Here is a 16,955-nt window from a genome sequence, read left to right on the forward strand (position 1 = left end):
CTCAGTTGAGAAAACATGATAGGACTTTTAGCTGGTCTTTTCTCTGCCAGGACCTCCGCAAACACTGCATCCACCCCACCATCAATCAGCTGGCATGTTAAATGATACTTGCCATTTCCTATTAAAATTAGCCAAAGACACTGACAAACTCCCATTGCACATTCTGATCAGCATGTGGTACCTGGTTGCCTTGTGGCTCCAGCTTTCCACCCCAAAGCAGAGGCCCCTCACATTTCTACAGGGCTCATGCCTTGCTCCTCCTAGCTCTCAGGTCTTGGGGAATTTTGGGAAGAGCCCAAGGCTGCCCTTATTATGCTCTTAAGCATGTGCCTAAGTACACCAGAAAACACCTGCGTGCTCTCTACTCTCCAAGCTGCTTTGGACCACCCCCTGGAAGGATGGCCACTCATGGGGCCCCTTCTCGGCCCACTCTGAGGTGGGTACAAAAGGCTTTCCTGGATCTTCTCAGGATTCAGGCAGAAAGGTTGCTTTCAGCCTTTTGCCCTTCTGTCTTGACTCTGAATGTCTGTATTTGGTCTGCCTTGGTCTTTTTTCCCTGTTTTCACCTTTTAGCTGCTTCTGTTCCCTCTCCATCAATTCTCTGTCTCCCCACTCCTGCCTCTCCCTGTCAGACACTTCCTCCCCTCCTCCCTGCTTCTCTGTGTCTTGTTCCCTCTGGATCTACTCTGCTGCCCTACCTCCTCTCATCTCCTTCAGTGTCCAAGGCAGTGTCATCCCCTGCTCCTCCCCACCCCCCATTGACATCGTCTACCCCACAAACTGCTGCCCTGCTAGATCTGTGGTGGGGAGAACTCTGCTCACCAAATCCCCCCCAGGGCGGAAGGTCAGAGCCAGCTTCATGGGTGTGCCACCACGGTGGCCACAGTGGCTCAGAAGAGCCTGAGCCTGGTTTAACACCCCAAAGTAGCTGTCTTGAAAACCTGAGTACTCTCTGCATAAGGGGCCTGTGTAGTCCCTTTGCACAGGACTCCCCAAGGTATGCAGCCTGTTCTGTTGAGGGCTGTGGACTTCCTGGGAGGGTCCAGTTTCCGGTCATGCTGCTGCTCCTTACCTGCTCCCCAGTAACTACATGTGGACGGGCGTCCAGCCTCCAAGGCACTCCCACCATGCAGTTGTCCTGCAACAACAGGAGGTACTTGCTGGATTCACTCCCATTTTACAGATGAGACAAGCCAGGGCTCAGAGAGGCCAGATCACTTGCCCCAGGGCCCACAGCTTGAGAGCCCGGATTGGGGAGACCTGCCTCTCACATTCAGACATCCGTCTGAGTCTGCAAGACCCCTTCAGAAGACCCCCTTCTGTCTATGAGCAGAGCCTCGGTCATTCCATCTGTGAAATGGAAGTGATGACAGTAGCTGTCCCTGTGCAGAGCCAATGGGTACCTAAATCTCAGAATATTCTGCATACAGGTGCCTGGCATGTATCTTTTTCCATGGTAGCCCCAGCCTCTCAAAACCCCTGTTTTCCCCTCTGCCAAATGGGGATCACAGGAAGGTTAATGACGCAGCACAGGGCCCAGCTGAGGTGGGCAGACAAGGTCAGCACTCAGAAACTTCTGGGCCCCTGCCCTCTGAGGCAGAGGAGGGGCTGATTTTTCAATAGGAAAACCAGATTGTCCAAACTGGGGCACTTTGAGAGCAAAAGAAGCACTCTTAGTAAGTATACTGAGATAAGAGGCACAAGCTGGGATGTGGGGCCATTACACAGGCGTTGGGAGTGTCTTGGTCAGCATCCCGAGCATAATCACACCCCAGGCCTGCCCCTAGCTGGTAGAGAGCACGGCTGGGTTCTAGCATTTGCCACAGAGAACAGTGTCCCGGCTTTGGGAGTGTTGGCTCTAGCCAACAATATCAAGACATCAGTTCAGGGAGAAGCAGAGTCAGGGAGAAGGCCATGAAAGCCACACAGTTCAGACCCTCTCCCAAATATTCTAGAAATGTCTTCAGATTAAGCCAGCGATGTGTAAACCTGGATGTCTAGACACTCCTTCCCAGCCAGGCTGAGAAACGGGGCTCTTCCCAAACTGTACTTTGGAGCAGGGCCACCAGCTTAGAGGGAGGGCACTGTCTCCAGGCCACAAGCATTTGGATGTCGGTCCTAAAAGGTGCAGAGCCTTGAGGCTGTGCCCGCAGTCAGGGCGCCGGTGAGGACAGTGATCACCACATCACACCTTGCCCTCTCTGCAGGGACCTCCGCACAAAGCCCTTCTGCTCCCTGGCCCCAGGAAGGCCTGCCGTTCCCCGGAGTGGGTTTGTTTTTAGCCAGGGGCACGTGACAGCTGGGACCGGGTTTTCCTGTCCCAACTAAGAGTCTAGGAGTCCGCTGTGTGGCCCACCCAAGCTAAGCATGTAGGACATTACTTATCGTCTGCATTTTTTCCCCTCAGCCCTGGCTCTGTTCTCTGTCTCCACCCACGGTCCCTTCCTCCTTACACTCTCACTTTTAATTTATGTTCCTCTGTATACGTGAGTCTCTTTAGAGATTTTTTTCCCCCTCCCTTCTGGACCAAGCCAAAATCTAAGCAAACAAACAGACAAACCTGCAAGCAAAAACATCCTGTAGCATTCCTCCTTCTGCCTGGGAGAGAGAGAACGGTCCCAGCTGTTGGGGCCAGAAGGCAAGGGGTTAAGAATGATGCAGAGGAAGTGCGGGCCCACATTAAAAGCAAGGAAGTGGCCCTTGTCAGGGGGGAAGGAGGTGGGCCAGCTTATCCTGTGTGACTCTGGACACGGGGGGCTGCTGAACCAGGCTTGAGGTGAATACGGCAGATTGCTCCGACTTCAGCTTAGTCCAAAAAAGGAAGCGCTTTCTAATGACTTGATGGGTTTGTCTAGAAGTCCTGCCAGTGGAGGTGGGGAGGGGAAAGAAGAATGACACGAGTCCTCGCGCTCTTTGCTCTCTGCGGCATCTCCACACCTAGCCCTGTGCCCGGCACACCGCAGACATTTGTCACATTAATCGAATGAGGAAAACAGCTTCTGGTGGCAGAGCTGGAATTCCAGCTTGGTATCGGCTGCCTCCCGAAATCTCTGTAAACATAACAGCCAAGGGGCACGTGTGTTGGAGTCAAGGATCTTTACCTACGTAGGCTGACCGACCCGTCCTGATTTGTCGGGAACGTTCTGGAAGTCCTGCCTCATAGAGCATCCCCCCAAACTGGAAGACTGGTCTCCTGTATGCCCTGCATTTGGGACCCCACATAGCTGTTACTTTGACCCACCTTGCAGACGAGGAGATGGCTCCGTGGCCCAAGGCTGTGCGGCAGGTACGGGGCCAGGCTCGTGCGGGCACCTGGCCTTGCTGCTGCCTGGTGAGGCTTAAGCTCTAACCTGAGGGTGACAGACCCCTCCATCCTAAAGGCTCTCCTGCAATAGCTTTGGAGATTCTGGAATTTCCTCTGGGCTTCAACCAGCTGTTTTTTCCGTTGAGGGTGGAGGGGCAGCTTTCCCAGCAAGACCCTTCCTTAGGGCAAGGCCTGAGCTTTGCCTTGGGAAAGGTGACGGCACAGTGACGGGGTCGAGGGGGAGGGCAGCCTGGCCCTCCGCCCCCCCACGCCTGGGAACAGGGTGGGATCTCATTCTCCACCGTCCTGATTGCTGGCAGCAGCGCCAGGCCCTTTTGTCAGCCGCCTGGGCTGGAGCCAGAGAATTTCAAGGGGCCAGAACCTGCCTAGATGCCCCAGGGCCCCTGTGCCCAGGGCTGACAGCCTGGGGCAGGGTGCAGCTGGACAGCCCAAGGCTCCAGGATCTCTCAGGGCTCCTCCAGGCTGGACGGGCCTCTACAGCGCCTGCCGGGCCAGGGGCAACTGTGCTGTCTGGAGGTGGGTGAGTCCGGTCATCGGGGGCTCTTGGAGGTAGGGTTGTGGACGTGTGAGACGCTGTGACCCTGCCAGGCCTGGGCATGGGTGGGGTTGGCAGGCATAAGCCAAGGCTCTGTGCCCAGAGGGGTCTCCAGCAGGCAGGTCATGGACCATCAGGGACAGTCACAGGGACTGAAGACAAGGCAGCCCAATTCAAATCCTATCTCTGCCCCTTCCTCGCTGTGGGATCTTGGGCAGGTAGGTGGTCTTGCTTCTTTTTGCCTTAGTTTCCACATCTGCAAGATGGGAACAAAAAAGCCCACCTTGAGGGGTTGTTCTGAGTCCAGGTACTGGGCACACAGTTGGCACCTGAGAAGTAGGAGTTAATATCATCATGGCAGCCTCTCGGATTCTGTTACTCTCGGCCCAGGGCTGCGCCCCGAGACCCCATGACAGGAGAGGGCCTCCGGTCCCCAGGGGGAGGCTGATGGACAGGAAAGGCTTGTCACAGCCCTGCCGTGGAAGGGCTGTCTACCCCTGGGGATGCTTGGATGTGCTGTGACTGGACAGAGGGACATGTTAACCAGCCACATGGATGCCACTGGGGTCCACTAGCACAGACCAGAGTTCCAGGCATGGCTGGTGATCGTGATCCGGTTCCTTTCAGAGTCCTAGTTTCAACACCTGCTAAGGGAGGATAGTAATCCCCCTCCTCTGGGGGCCTTGTCTGGAGACTGGGAGATAAGGAAACCCGAGCCCAGCCAGACGCCCGGCTGTCCCAGCAAAAGTATTCTCTTTCTTCTCCTTATCATTGCCCGGTGCTCTGCCTGGATTCCTCCAGAATGCCCAGCGGGGCTGGGAGGAGCAGAGGGAAAGAGACAGGGGCACCCCAGGCAGAAGGAGCCTCCTGGGGAAGGGCCCAGAGGTCGGGAACACCATGCTAGGGGGCACTGGGCTCCTGGTGCACAAGGGAGCAGGCAGGTTTGGAAGGACTTGGGCTCTGAGCTCCCCTTGACCCCCAACCCTGCAGTAGCCCCCTCTGACCCTTGGCCCTGCAGCCCTGTCCTGAGTCAGTGACCCTCGGGTGCTGATATTATGCAGGCTGGTCAAGGTGAGCAGATACTGGTGCTCACAGTCAAGGGCCTTCCTCTCTTTGTGGCTTGTCTCCACTCGGCCCCCTGTTCTGTGCTGCCTCCCCCAACGTCCCCAGCATCCCCCACCCCACCCCGGAACCTCATGAACACATAGCACTCCCTGCAGACGGACCTGCTGGCTCTCACTGTGTCCTCCCTCCCTGCCTTCCCTCCAGGATGTTCCCCTGGGCTGCAACTGCTCCCTTCCACTTCCCTGCTCCTGCCACATCCCATACAGATACTGGCCACAGCCCCCATATAGTCCAAACAGCCCCATTCAAATCGCACTTCTGCAGCTTGCTTCCGGGCTGGGCAGCCTCTGGGAGGAACCTCACTGAGCTTCTCCTGCTTCATCTGTAAATGGGGCTAATAGTAGTTCTAACCTCCCAAGACTGACTGTGGTGTCTGAGCTAGTGACATGTAAATGCCACACACATCTGAAGCTCTCAGATTTATTTAGTGAATCCTTTGGAGCACCCACCATGGGTCACACACAATTTAAGGGGTTGCGGATGCATCAGTGACCAAAACAGACCACAGCCTCTGCCCTCAGTAAATGTCAGCTCTGATCGATGCATCTATTTGCACGACTGCTCCGCCTGCCTCCCCGCAAGGGTGGGGATGGTGTCTAGTTCATGTGCACATCAGACACCCAGCTCAGGGCCTGGTCTTGCTTGCCAAGTGAAGAAGTGGTCTCTGATGTGGGGGTTCCCTGGGCATTCCTGACTTCCCTGGAGAGTTTGTTGCACCTAAGGATGCCCCCTTCCTGCAGCAGTGGACACTGTAGGGTCAGGCAGGCGAGTCTGTGAGGCCCTCGGTCTCGCTCTCAAGCTGCTGCCTGCCATTTTGAAGGGCCAGGGCACTGTTGCAGGTGAGGTCCCCCCTCAACTTTGGGATATCAGAGCTGGGATAGCTGCATGTGAGGCAGGGTTCGCTTGGTTGCCAGGGACAGAATCCCAACTCAGACTGGCTAAAGCAGTAAAGGAAATTCATTGGTTGGGGGAACTCCTCTGTCCAGCAAGGGTTTCAGGCATGCTGGGTCTCTCTCGATTTTTGAGGCCTGTTTTCTTTTGTGTTGGTGTCCTTCCCTGTCAGAATCTGCTCGTATGGTGGCAAGAGTCCCAGGGAAAGCTCTCATTGGCCCACATTAGGCCCTGTGCCCAATTCCTGAAGCAATCATTGGTGGCATCGGGAATGGAGTGTTCTCATTGGCCAGGCTTAGAGCAGGGGGCGGGGTCATCTCCTTCCCAGCTCCGCAGCCTGATGAGGGGCAGGGAGGAGTGGCTTTCCACAAAGAAGAGATGTTCAGGCCACTCCCAGAGGAACACATGAATGGGCCCTGCCTGGAAGCAAGTGGAACTCCAGAAAGTGTCCGATTCCAGAGGCTGCTCATCAAAAGCTTGGGGTTTGCCGAAGGCTACCAGGAAGAGCACTTCTGGAGAGAAGGCCAACATTTCTGCTGTTAGGGGAGTGAGTGCACAATTTTGATTTATATTTGGATTCCTTTCTGGGATCATACACCAGGAAGGAGGAAGGGAACAGACACTGCCGGTCCCCTACTCTGGGCCATGCACTGGGCTAAGCTCTGCATGCTTCACAAGCAAGCATGGGTTTTGGAAGGAGGAATAGACTGGATGCCCACATCCCAAATCCTCATTCTGCCCCTTCCTAACTCTGTGGCCTCAGGCAGGTTGTTTGACCTCTCTGTGCCTCAGCTTCTTCATCTTAAAATGAGAGCAGTAATACCCTGCTGTTACTGTCTAGATTACATGAGCTAGTGAGTTGAAGTATTAGAACAATGTCTGGTGCATTGTAAACTTCCGGTGAATGTTAGTCATTGCTGTAGCCTATCTTGGTGGCCATAACAAAAATATAAACTGGGTGGCTTATAAACAACAGAAATCGATTTCTCACAGTTCTGGAGGCTGGGAAGTCCAAGATCAGTGTGCTGGCAGATGTGGTGGCTGGTGAGGGCCTGCCACCTGGTTCATAGATGCTGTCTTCTTACCAGGTCTTCAGACATTGGAGCTGGGGATCTCTCTGTGGGATTTCTTATGAAAGCACTCATCCCATTCATGGGGCTCCACCCTCAAGACCTAATCACTTCCCCGAAGCCCCACTTTCTCATGACCTCACATTAGGGATGAGGCTCCAATATATGAACTGGAGGAGAGGGGGTACATTCTGTTCATGCCACTCATTATCATCATTACTACTTTTACCACAATTAATTGGCGGAAGGGGATAGAAGGTAGAACACTTATGATAGAATTCAAGGCATCACAGCAGGGTTTACCAGACTTGGGAGTTGGAAGATGCCTTTCTGGAATCCAAAAACAGACCCAGAGACAGCTCCTTCCTCTGCATCTGTGCTCATCTCCTGGGGGGTCTTCAGATCCACCTGGCTCACACCTGTCCTAAGATGTGCATATTTCATAAGTTGCTGGTTCTGGCTGCCCCTTGGCATTTCCTCTCTCTCTCTCTCCCCCAACTCTCATGTTAAAAGGCCTCAGGTCAATGAGATCCAGGGATGAGGAATCAGCATTGTCATGGTGACCAGATTTTGTCTATGTCTTCAGGGACCCTGGGACTGGCCGGTGTGGGCCTTCTCTGTGACCTGGCATCTCTCATGAAGCCTCAGCTGGGTATCTCTGGTCCCCCCATGTCTGCTTATCTAAGACCTTTCTTAGAGCATTGGCAGTTGCCATGGAAACAGCTTTTGAGGCAAAATTGTCCATGTGGGCTGAGGACAATATCCTCGAGAAAATGGAGAGATTACCAGATTCCCCAGCTCTCTAAGGGGCCCCAATTCCTAGAGCCTCCAAAGACTGCTACTTCTCAGTGGACCTGGAACCAGCAGGAGGATCCTCACCCAGTTTCCAGGGCCCCTTGCTGGTTTCCTGTCTCCAGTCTCCCCTCCTCCAGCACAGCCCCCATATCAGCCATATGAGTTTGAACTGGGGTTATTTCAGAAAGATGGACACACCTCTGCTCTGAAACCATCCTTAGCTCCCTATTGCCCCCAGGGTAAAGTTGGCACCCTGCAGGGGTCTTCTTCTTATGGCCTTGTTTCTTGCCATCCCACTCCACACACTCTCACCACACTTGATCAAGCCTCTGTGCCTTTGCACACAGTTCTCTTTGCAGGGATGCCTCCTCCCTCCACAACTCCACTTAGTATAGGCTCTGTACTTTTGAAGGCTCAGCCCAAATGTCACCTCCACCAAGAAGCTTCCCCTGATTTCCCTGACCAACTTCCCTTTGCTATGTACGGAGTCAGGGTCACAAATTTGGCCACCAACAGGGCCAGGAAGGGGACATGATGCGTAACAATGGGACTATGTTGTCACTTCTGCAAAGGGATCGGCACTCTCCCACTATAGCTGAAAGTGAGAATGACTTGGCCCATCTTTCACACCAGATCGCTCTTATTTCTACACCAGCAGGACCCAAGGCAAGCTCTGTGGTGAACTGCAGCTGACTCATTGCCGCAAAGTCAAGGGCATAATAGGGAGGGGTGGAGACTGTAGAGAACCCTATCCTGTCCATAATGCAGGCCAATATGGCCAATTCACTGGAAGTCTGGACTTTAGGTGCTCTGAGGAACATCAACCATGCCCCTGTGCCCACCTTCCCTACATGATGGCGGAGACTGGGCCATCTCATACCCAGAGTTTCTAGCAGGGAGTATGGCACTTAGAAAGTGTTCACTGGCAGCCTTTTGAATAGATGTTTGAATGCGCAGGTCTGTGCTGTTTCCTGAACCTGTGGAATGTGCTCCTGCCACAGGGCCTTTGCATTTGCTGCTTGTACTGCCTTCACGACTGAAGTCACATGTCTCCCTCTTCCTATACTCAGGTTTCTTTTCAAAGGTCCCCTTCTCAGAGAGACCTTCTCTGAGCATGCAACCTAAAATAATACCTTTTCTCCCATCTCTATGCCTGTTCCTCTTTCTCTTTTATCTGTAGCCCATATCACCACCAGCTATTGTGATCACTTTTTCCCCTGGCATTTACATAATGCTTCCAATGAACCAAGCCTGCTTCTAAAACATTACCAGTGTAAACCTATTTGATCCTTAGAACAACCCTGTGAGGGAGGAGCTACTATCACTGCTATTTTTCAGATGGGGAAGCTGAAGCACAGAGAGGTGTGGTGACTTGCCCAAGGCCACATAGCTGGTGAGTGGCAGAGCAGGGACCCAAACCCAGGCAGTCTGGCTCCAGGGGTGTTTGCCTACTTCATCACCATTTATTTATGTTTCCATTACCCACCCCTCCTCGAGAATGCCAGCATCTCGAGGGAAGTGCTATCTCCCCAGTACCCAGATCCAGGCCTGGAGCCTAATAGATGTTTAATAAATATTTCTTGGAAGGATAGAGCAAGGGAGACAGGAGGATCAGAGAACTGGAGGGAAGAATCCTTGGCCTTCAGAGCTTTCCATTAGCCCAATGTCAAGGCCATCTTGCCGGAAGCTTCTCAGCCTCCCGGAGGGTTTGAGTCAGCCTGTCTGGGAGAGGCCCCAGCCCCCCTCCCTCACCCTCCAACAAGGCCTCTGTTTTCTGACCTCTCCCAGGCAAAGGTGCCAAACCGCACTCCTGGAACTCCAGGCTCACGCTGAGCACACTTCCTCCTGTGACAAGGCCACAGAGGAGAAGGTTCCAGGCCGGAGGCAGAGGAAGTCTCGGAAACAAGGTGGCCTGGAGTGAGCGGGGCTGTTGGGCGGCCAGGGAGAGGCCAGGGCAGGGCTGTCCTTGGCCAGATGTGCCGGGAGCCTCAGTGCTGCTCAGGAGACAAGCACACAGGACAAGAGAAGGCTGGAATGGGGCTCGGGGTTCCAACACTGCAGCCAACACTCCCTGACGTCGGACCCTGTTCTGAGACGGCCCATGCCCTGCCAACTTCTCCCTGGACCCTCAAACAGCAGCTCTGTGAGGGGGCAGTGAGAATTAATTTCCCAGCCATACCATGTCTATAAATTTCCTAAGTCCTTGTGATTGTGACGGGCACTCTGCCCAGGGCTTGGCCAGCCTTATTTCATTGAAGGCTCACAGCTCCTGGGGCCAGATGCTAGGGATGAGGAGCCTGAGGCTTGGAGGGGTGAAGTAGCCTACGCCAGGGCACGCGGCCTGCAAGGGCCAGGGCTGGGATTCAGTCCTAGCTCTAAGTGCTGCGGAACCAGGCTCCAGGAGGAAACCAGGAGAGAAGCCAGGTTCTACCCATTGCTCACTTGTGGGGATAGACTGGGGGGGAAGATCACAAAACTTGTTTGAATTTCGGTTTTCCCATCTGTCAAGTGGGAATTGGGGGGAATCGGCATCGTGTGAGACCCTGCGAGGGGCTGGCCGTTGTGCGAGGTGCATCCCATCGGTTGTTCTCCTACATCTTCTCAGCCCATTGGACAACCTCCATGTCCTAGAAACAGAAGCGGAAGGTCAGAGCCGTGGAGAATGGGGCTGAGCTCTCCCAGCCGGGGCCGTCTCCTGGTTATGCCGTGCGGCTCTGTGTAGACGGAGCAGAACAACATTTGGGTTCAGCTGAGGGATTTCTCCAAGTGGAGGAATGCGTTGCCGAAGCTCTTGCAGAGGATGTGGGCATGCGGGAAGGGAGATGGGGCCGAGCCCCGGGCAGGCACGGCAGTGGCCACACGTCGTCGTCCGGCCAGGGCAGTGTCTGGTCTGGGAGGAGGAGGCTCGGAGGAACCGCTGGCTGCGGCCTGGCTCCCATCCTTCCTCTGCCTCCAGACACATTCCAGGCTCGTCTTTGAGTTCCGTTGGTTTCTGGAAGCGCAGCTCTTTGCTTTGGTTCAGAATCTGCTAGCTGGATTCAGCCCAGCTTTCTCCTCACCGGGAGTGGAGGTGTGGTGGGGGGGCAGGGATGCTGCTGGTTCTCCCAGAGAAGTCACCATCTGACTTTTCTCTACAAATGTTTGCTGAGTACCTGCTGTTGCAGGGGCCACTGTGTCCACCCACATCATTGCTTCATGACATGCTCATGAGAACTCTAGGAGGTGAGGTCATATCACCCCCATTTTATAAACAGGAACACTGAGCCTTGGAAAGGAGAATCTGTTCCTGGTTGCTTGACTAGGAAGGGCCTTTGAAGCTGGTGGCCTAGCCGATGGGTAGCCTGGAGTGGGGAAATAAGCCGAGACAACCTTGTCACAGTCGACAAGGACCCCAGACTTGCTCAAGGGGTGAAGAAGCGGAGGTTTCTAAATCAAACTTTAACCCCTGATCCAGAAATCTTAGAACTGTAAGGGGTCCCAAGAGATCACTTTATCCAGACTCCCTGATTTTCTGAAAGGAAGGCATTATTATTTTTTTAAAGGTTTATTTATGTATTTATTTCGGCGGTGGGGGGAGGGGAGAGAAGTGGGGAGGGACAGAGAGGGAGAGAGAGAGTCTTGAGCAGTCTCCGTGCTGAGCACAGAGCTCAACCATGGCTCCTCAGAGACGCAAAGTAATTTGCTCAGGGTCTCACAGCATGGAGCTGAGCCATACTTCTTTTTTATTGGCACGAGGCTGGCAATAGACAGACACATGACTCATTCAACTATGGCATTTTTTTAAAGCTGGAAGGGAGCCTTTGATACCGTCAACTCCAACCTCCTTCTTCTACAGATGGGGAAGCTAAGGGCCCCAAAGGGTCAGGGATTTATCTAAGGACATCTGCCACATAGAGCCTGTGAAAGTGTGAAGACCTCTGCCTCCCAGTAGCCCCGTGACCTTGAGTAAGACGCACTCTTGCTGGGCCTCTGCTTCTTCAACTCTAAGATGGCCATAATAGTGACCACCATCCCATGGGATGTACATAAAGTGCTTCTTGGCATCCTGGCATGCATAGTAGGACTCAGTAAGACATAGTTATTAAGATGATTATTATTAACCCTATTTAATCCTGACCTCCTGGGCTCCAGAGCTCCTTTCCAGGATGGTCCATTGGGTCTCAGATACCCACCCTGGGGCTCTGCTCTGAGTTTCTAGGGTCTGGTAAGGTTTGGTTCTCATTCATCAGTGCAGCAGCAGAGGAAAGAAGGAGGGAGCAGAGCCAAGGGGCTGGAAACAATGGCTCCAGAAACAAGAGCCTGGTGCTTGGCTTGCTTGCTTTTCTCTCCCACAGCAGGAGGGGGGTCCTGCTGACGGAGAAAGTTCCTTTGGCTGCCAGCGCCCAAGTGTCTCCAGGTGGCAGGGGTGAAGCCATGCTTGGGGGCAGTATCAGGTGCAGCCTGGTCCTCGGGGCTGACAGTGGGCTGTGCTGGCCTGGACTTGGGGCAGGGCTGGGGGGCTGGGACGATGACTTCCTGGGGAGCACCCAGCAGCCCCTCGGGGTCTAGGCTCCAAGCCCACGCTGTGAGCAGGACCCCAAGCACATGTCACGGGCTGGTGCCTGGCCTGTGAAGAGGGCGACCACCATTGACAGACCTCTCAGACCACGTCCTGAGCAGCTCATGTCAACACCCCAGTGCCTGCTGCCTTCCAGATGAGCTGTGTACACAGCTCAGGGATTGCTTACGTGAGTGGACTCAAGGCAGACTTCAGGGGATTAGGCGGGTCGGGTGTTGGGCCCCGGAGTCTAGGGGGATATAAGCAGGGCGGGACTTTGTTTACAGGCCCCCTCCAGGGTCTGGGGCAGTGTTTATGGAAAGAGGCACAGGCTATCTGCCTGGTGGCTTTGGACACAAGCTGAATAATTGGAGGAACCACACTATTTGTACATTGGACCCACCAATGGGGCCAGAGTGGCTTCTCAGCAGGGAAGGAGAGACGTCCACCCAAACCCTTTTGCTGGGGGCATGACCGCTGGGTCTGCAAGAAAATAGTGGGGCTGGGTTTGCAAGGAAGTGTCTGTGCTCTCACTAGGTCCCAGAACCTGATGCCAAGTCAGGTTCTCATCTGGGGTGGGGGGCCAGCCGAGGCTCAGTCCCCAGGGAGGCAGGGGCCTTAGGGACTGCTTTTAAGGAGAGCTCTTAAGCAGAGACTGTTGCCCTGTGGTTTGAGTTTTGAAGAGATCTCTCTGGCTACCAAGTGGAACATGAAATCACAATGGAAACAAGAGGCTGGTTAGGCAGTGGCCACACTTCACGGTCCGGTGAGGACAGCATCTGGTGGGCAGAAGTCATGGGCAGATTTAGGAGCTGTCTAGGGGCAAAATGGGTAGGATCTGACAGATGTGGGGTGGCAGAGAGCCTGGTTAGGGTCATAGCAGGAAACAGATAGCTCCCAGCTCAAACAGGAGACATGACAGCCTAGGCACGGAGGGCTCAGGATGGGGGGAGATGGGTGCAGTCTAAGGGACGTGCAGAGGCCAAGGTCCAGCCCTGCAAGGGGACCTTGCTGCCCCAGGCTGGGGGCCAGAGGAGAGATCTGTACTTCCATCCAGGTCGTATAGCTGCAGCTGACCCAGGAGACCCTGCAGGGGCGGGGGGGTTGGGTAGCCTGACCTCCGTCTCTTCCTGCCCTCTTCTCCCAGCTGGACTCTCCTTGATCAAGCCCAACTAGAAGTCAGAGGGCAAAGAGCTTTGTGATGTCAGGGGGGATCTGTAGGACACAGAGCACCGGGGGATGGACCTGGACAACAGACAGAGCATGCTGGGGAGGAAGGAGCTGTGATGTAATCGGGGGGGGGGGGGGGCAGATACCAGGCAGGAGAAGGGATACTCTTGGGGGTCCCCTGCTTCTGTGCCTCCGCTGTTGGAGGTTTCTGGTCTCTGAGCAAAGGGAGTTGTCCAGGTCCAGGGCTGGACGCTCCTTGCTTTGGCCTGCTCCTACAGAATCCTAAGCTCAACCAGGGCCCCATCCAAAACCAAAAGAAAATGGGACAGGCTGTTAGGCAGCCAAGCACTTTCCAGCTTCACTGCAGTGACTCAGCGTGAGCTTCTTCGTGTGGGCGTGGGACCAGGGAGGAAACTCTCTCCCGACACAGAGCTAATTCTGTCCCAGGGCTGGCGGCCAGCCTGCGGCTAGAAGATCTGCGGTGCAGTGTGGTTTTGAGGTTCCTGAGTCCCTCAGAGCTGGGGATCCAGGGATTGTAACCCCTAAGGTGTCTCTTGGAGCGATCTGTGGGGGGAGCAATCTGTTGGGGCCCAGAGGCCCTGCTCTCTGCCCTGAAGGGCAGGGAATGGTAGGTGAGAGCAGGCAGGGAATTCTGTAGCAGACAGACGCCAGACCCTCCAGAGGCTGGCTGTGGGGGGAGGCGGGGATGCTGCTGAGGAGGGCCATTTGGGAAGGAAGAAAGGTATCCAGAAGGTTTGCATTACATTTCAGCTGCGGGTCGAGGCTGTGATCCTGGGCAAGTAGAAATAGCCAAGATTTGGGGGTCAGAGAGTCCTTGGTTCACACCCTAGGCTAAGGCTTAAAGGCCGTGTGAGCCTGGCTTGGCCACTTCATCCCTCTGAGTGAGCCTCCATTTGCAGATCTCCACAGTGAGGCCACAGAGGGGTGAGGCATGAGGCACGTGACGGCCAGGCAGGGTTCTAGGCTCTGGGGACCCACTACCTGCAGGAGAGCCCCCTCTCCTCTGTGGCGGAGGCAGGGTCACTGCCTCGGTCTGGACCTCAGTCTGTGCTGCCATGCACCGGGCTGCCCTCTGGGGGAGAGGCAGCCTCTTTCCGAGGTTGGAGGGGGTGGGAGGAGAGGCCTCCCACCTGGGCTGCCCATCTGGACTGTCAGGGTGGGCCGTGGGGGAGGCCGCTGCGGCCAAACACCAAGGGAAGCGCTTCCAGCTTCTCTGATGGGCTCCCACACCCACGGGCCCTGATAAGGCCCCTGCGCTGGGCCTGTGGCCAGAGGGCGAGTGGCAGGCCTGCCGAGACCCGAGAGGTGCCGGGCTGGGAGGGGAAGGGGCTGCTGGCGGCCGTGGGCAGGTGGGCACAGAGGTGAGTGAGGGCAGATGAGGGGCCGCTGAGCCTCTTCGAGGGGAGGAAGAGACGGGAATGGGGTGGGGGGGCGGGCAGGGAGACAGAAGACTAGGAGGGCTGGAGAGTGAGACACAGAAACACAGGCACAGACAAGGATGAAGAGATGAAAAAACAAGGAGCAGAGAGAGACCTCGACAGAGAAAGGGAGCTGAGATCTTCGCAGACTTAGGGTGCCAAGGGGAGGCAGGGGGCACACAGCTGCGGCCCAGATGCCTCTCAGCCCTGCTGTCCCCGGAGCCCGTGGGGCTGCAGGCCAGTGGGCAGCAGCTGGAGAAGGTGGGGCTTGGACTCGGATGCCCAGATTCAAATCTCTGCCCTGCTACTAACCAGATGTGTGACCTCCGGCAAGTGACCCCACCCGCACCCCCTCTGGCCTCAGCCGTCCCCTTGAGAAAGCAGGGTTGGTGACAGCCACCCTTGTGGTGGTCAGGGCAGGCCCAGGTGGGCACAGGGCGATGTGGTGCCTCCAAGCCAGGGCCCAGGAGCAGCAGGTTCCGCACAGGCTTGCGGGCTGGATGTGTGAATGAGTCTCCATCTCCAAAAGGTGTTTCCCCGCAGCGCCTGGGATCAGGATACATTCCCTTTTGGGCCATTACCTAGAGGCGGGGCTGGGGGCGGGCATGGGGAGGGGGGCTGGCAAAGAAATCACTGGGGACCTGGAACCTCATCTTGCCCCGTCTGTAAAATCCACACCATGAACCCTGCCAGACTGATCTCATGGGGGTTTTAGGAGGTTCCACTGGAGCAAAGACCAGAGAATTCCAGAATATTCTGGGGAGGCGAGGTGGTAAACAAGGAGAGAGTGGGTTTGGCAGTGTGGCAGGCTGAGTTTGAAGCCCAACATGACAGCTACCTGCCTCCATGACACCTACAATGACTCATTTGACCTTCCTTGCTTACCTGAGCTAGCTATGTGACCTTGGGCACATTACTTACCCTCTCTGGGCCTCGGCTTCCTCTTCGTGCCAGTGCCTAGAACAGTGCCTAGAATGTAATGAGGGCCAGATACATGTTTGTCTAATAAAAACGAAGCCAATGACATCTGCCTGAGGTTTTTGTGCTTTGCCGCAGGAGGAACCAGATATGAACTGGAGCCCCCATCCGTCCTGAGCAGGGGCTGGGCTGGGCTCACTAAGGAGGTACGAGGCCTTGGGTGCCACAGAGCCAGCTTCAGCTGGGCCAGGGCTTCCACTGGCTCATCCAAGTCCATTCCCAGTCTGAGGAGGCTGCCGGGCGGAGCACTGAAGGGCCCGGGGCAGGGCCCAGGCTGCCTGCTTGGCCCTCGGCCGGCCGAGCGTGGCTCCATCGGGGATTCAGGGACATAGGCGTGGGCTGGGCACTGCCCAAGCATGAACCCCAGCCAGGGATCTGGGGTGTCTGTTTGTTTTCTCTGGGTTTTTCCAGACCTCAGGAGACGAAAGAGAGCTGACACAATGGTATCCCTGCATCCATCCTCATTCGCATCCCCAGCCTCCTCCGGAAGCCCCCACACTTGACCTCTCTTTCTTCTTGGTGCTCGTTTCCTCTTAGCCTCGTTTTCTATCCTTCTCCCTCCCACCACTGCTCCCATGGGGCCATGATAATCCATTCAGTGTGTATCTTGTTATTTGGTGGTGTTCTTGCAAAATGTTTGTTACTGCTTTGTGTGCATTGCTGCTTTTTTGCGTGCGTGATTTCAGTGCACTTAAGTGCTATTATGGTTAGGTGGTTTTAAGATGCTCTGGATGCTGCTGCTGTGTGTACACTGGATGATCTGTTGCTCCTACCGGCTGTATAGCATTCACTGTCCCCTCTCCTGCAGTGGACGTTCAGGGGTCCCCAGCTTTCTGCCATCAGTAGACACATCTGTGTGCCGTCCCCCACCCCCTGATCCTCTGGAACCTTGACTGTTTGAGTACACACAATCTCCCAGGGGTCTCTTGCCCCTGACAGCCAGCACCTTCAGCTCTTTGTTGGAGGACCAACCTCAGGGGCTGGGAGTGCCTGGGAATTCATGGGCAGGGCAAAGGAATACAAATACTCAGCCTCCTGGACCGTGACCTCCATTGTTCACTGAGCACAAGCAAGGCCAAGGGCGCCTTCT

General features: G+C 55.3%; 1 protein-coding gene across 7 annotated transcripts in view; it reads left to right on the top strand.

The window, feature by feature from the left end:
• Positions 1–16,955, top strand: part of CMKLR1 (chemerin chemokine-like receptor 1) — a 51,718-nt gene that overhangs the window by 20,364 nt on the left and 14,399 nt on the right. The window contains exon 1 of one of the 7 annotated variants that reach the window (XM_072802968.1): positions 2,562–3,286. The exons of 5 other annotated variants lie outside the window; for them this stretch is intronic. The gene's annotated coding sequence lies outside the window, so the exon portion shown is untranslated. Of the gene's footprint in view, positions 1–2,561; positions 3,287–3,644; positions 3,842–16,955 lie in introns of those variants that run through there. One more of the 7 variants, XM_072802965.1, reaches the window with a different exon arrangement.

Source organism: Canis lupus, chromosome 27 (assembly GCF_048164855.1).
Source record: "Canis lupus baileyi chromosome 27, mCanLup2.hap1, whole genome shotgun sequence".
NCBI lineage: Eukaryota > Metazoa > Chordata > Mammalia > Carnivora > Canidae > Canis > Canis lupus.